The sequence below is a fragment of the Monodelphis domestica genome, chromosome 8 (genome assembly GCF_027887165.1).
Source record: "Monodelphis domestica isolate mMonDom1 chromosome 8, mMonDom1.pri, whole genome shotgun sequence".
In the NCBI taxonomy this organism is placed as follows: domain Eukaryota; kingdom Metazoa; phylum Chordata; class Mammalia; order Didelphimorphia; family Didelphidae; genus Monodelphis; species Monodelphis domestica.
The window spans coordinates 146,100,323-146,103,032 of record NC_077234.1 but is presented as its reverse complement, the minus strand read 5'-3'; the positions used below and the strand labels follow the sequence as shown (position 1 = coordinate 146,103,032).

Genomic DNA, 2,710 nt, shown 5'->3' with positions numbered 1-2,710 from the left:
ATTGCCATATAGATCTGTAGATAATAGGTACCAGGGTTTGGATTGAGTAATAGATGTGGATTGAGTAAATCTAAAATGACTAGTCATTATTGACTGATGATGGTGGGGGTAGAACTTGTATAAGGTCTTGGGGAGTAAGGAATATTTCAATAACCATATTTTCCATCAGTGAATCTTAAGGGAAAGAAAACAAGTGAAAGTGAGGCAATTACAGAAAAGTGCAGCCATGGAGGCTCTGAAATCAAGAGAGAAGCAAGTCTCAGTGAGAGAAAGAATATGATGGCATGGAAAAGGAAAATATTTAAAATTAATTCAAGTTTCTTGCCTAAGGAGTAGCCATTCAAGAGGGTAGAGTAGAAAGGGTTGGTCATTTGGGGATGAGAAATTAGAGTGGTTATTGTTGGGAATTAAAAATTCAGCCAGTAGAAAATAGAGTTTTGTTTTGTTTTTTCATAATGATATACAAGGGCTCAAAATCTCTGTTTTTGGGAAGGTATGAACAAGCCAGAATTTGCTAATAATTAAAGGAATTTTTTAGAAAAAAATCGGTTTCAATAGGGTTGTAATCTTCAGAGCACTGTTCAGGCTTTTTAGGAAAGGATGCATGAATTTAAAGTAGAAAGAATGATACTCTCCTTCCTCAAAGGCAGATGAGCAGGCTGGAATGTTGATGGAATGCACACTCTGCCCTTTCCTCAGTGGAGATATAGAAGATGAAATGGTACTTCTTTTAGTTCCAAAAGTAGGGGGAAAACAAAAAGGAGAGAGAATTGGATGACATGGGATGGCTATAATGTTGCTTTTTTCACTCTCCATAGCAGTAGGAGGAATAGAGTAGTTCCTTTTTTTATTTATTTATTTATTTTAATTCCAATGGAGGTTGGATATTAGACAAGATGTGTATGAAGTGCCATGAGGTGCCATGCTAAGGTACCATGCTCTCCTCTTCCCTTAGGATGTTTCAGTCAGTTCTCATGAATTTAAAATACCCCTCAGACTCAAAGATTGTAATTGTCTTTTAGGCAATAGCCTGAAATGTAAGTAGAAATATGGAGTGAATTACTTGTTTAAGAAGGGAATGAAAGATATACTTCCAATAAAGGGTGTGCCTTTCTTTCAAGTTTCATGTATAGTTATCCAAAAGTGACAGAGAAGCTAGCAAAGAGTCTCTAAGCAACTTTGCTGGAATTTCCCTACAGATCCATAAATGAGTTCAAAATTCTTCAAACCTGTTGGTCAATAAACATTTATTAAATGTTAACTCTATGTCAAGCATGTTAATCAACATTAAAAAAGACAAGAGTAAAAGGTACTTGAAAAGAAAAGAGAAATGAATATTTTTCTTTTAACAAGAACAAATCCCAGCCTACTTACAAACATTTTGGCTAATAATGTATTTGATTATGCAAAATGGAAAAATAGTATACAGATGAGAGAATGGAAAATCTATGTATGAGATGTGTGGGCATGTGCATTGATGTATATGTGTTGAGGAAGAATAGAGAAGAGGAATGAATGAAGTGAATATCTCATCCTTAAACATGGTTGTCACATGGAGGAAGTAAGATAAATGGAGCACATTAAAATTGACCTAGTACTATGATTTCTAAAACTAACAGAATTCTTTATCAGTGTTGCCATTCTTTAAAATGAAAGATAGGACTAATTCATTATTGTGGTATAGCAATATAATATAGATCAGTTTGTGTCACTGAGTTTAAAGCCATGCCAGACCTAAGCGTCCTGTGTTTCAGAGACTTATTTATTTAGATAGATAGAATCTATCTGGCCAAGGTGATTTTAACCTTTGGGTTGATAAGTGAGAAGGGAAATCACAAAGGGACAACTGTTCTTGTTCTTGCCTTTTCCTCCCATAATAGACTGTGGGAGCGTTTGTGGGCAAGAGGCTACAAGAGGAATTGATGTCCCAAATGATGTCTGGAGATAAAGAAAATTCTGCCTTCCCCTAGTCAGATAATTTCTTCAAACTGATTGGGATTATTCATGGGGCAGTTGGGAGTGTATATGAAAAAAACCAAGATATAATCTCTCCCTGTAGTTCCCCAGTGGCTACGCATATAATGCTCCTGCAGTAAAATTTGTCAAAACTTGTTACCCTCCTAATGTGAATACATAATGCACTATCTATTTGGACACCCTCAAGGAAAAGTGGTTGACTTCATATGGTAACAGGGTTTTTGTACTATCCATCAAGAACCTGCTGAGAGAACTCAACATTGATAGTTGACTAAACAACACACATGCTGCTAAACTTTGGGCAAACCCTACAGCCTTTAAAAAGTACCTATTGGAAAGCTACACGAAGCAGGTGATTAACCAAGAATCCTAATGTTGGCTTCTCAGTCTCCCTTTCACCTTGAGCACGTGTATGTGTGTCTATCTTTTCCTTCTTCATGAGCTGTTTTCTCCCTATTCTCTCTTTATAGAATTCTGTTATTATAGACTGCTTTTCTTTTCTATTTTTTTCTTCAATTACAATAACAGTTTCTGGGTGGATGGGAATGGTTAGGAAGTATGTACCACTAGGAATCAAGAGACATAAAATACATAAGAGGGTCTTTATTTCTAATACCTATGATTATGGAGGTTTCTGCTGACTATTAAAAAAGTGTCTTGACTCATTTCCCCATGTTATCCAATTGCTCTGCTTCTATGCTTTTTCAAATTCCTGTGGATTATTACCAGCACA

General features: G+C 35.9%; 1 pseudogene; it reads left to right on the top strand.

Annotated features, from left to right (window-relative positions):
* Positions 1–1,922: 1,922 nt before the first annotated feature.
* LOC100618784 (ubiquitin-conjugating enzyme E2 C-like) lies at positions 1,923–2,350 on the top strand (annotated as a pseudogene).
* The last annotated feature ends 360 nt before the right edge of the window (positions 2,351–2,710 follow it).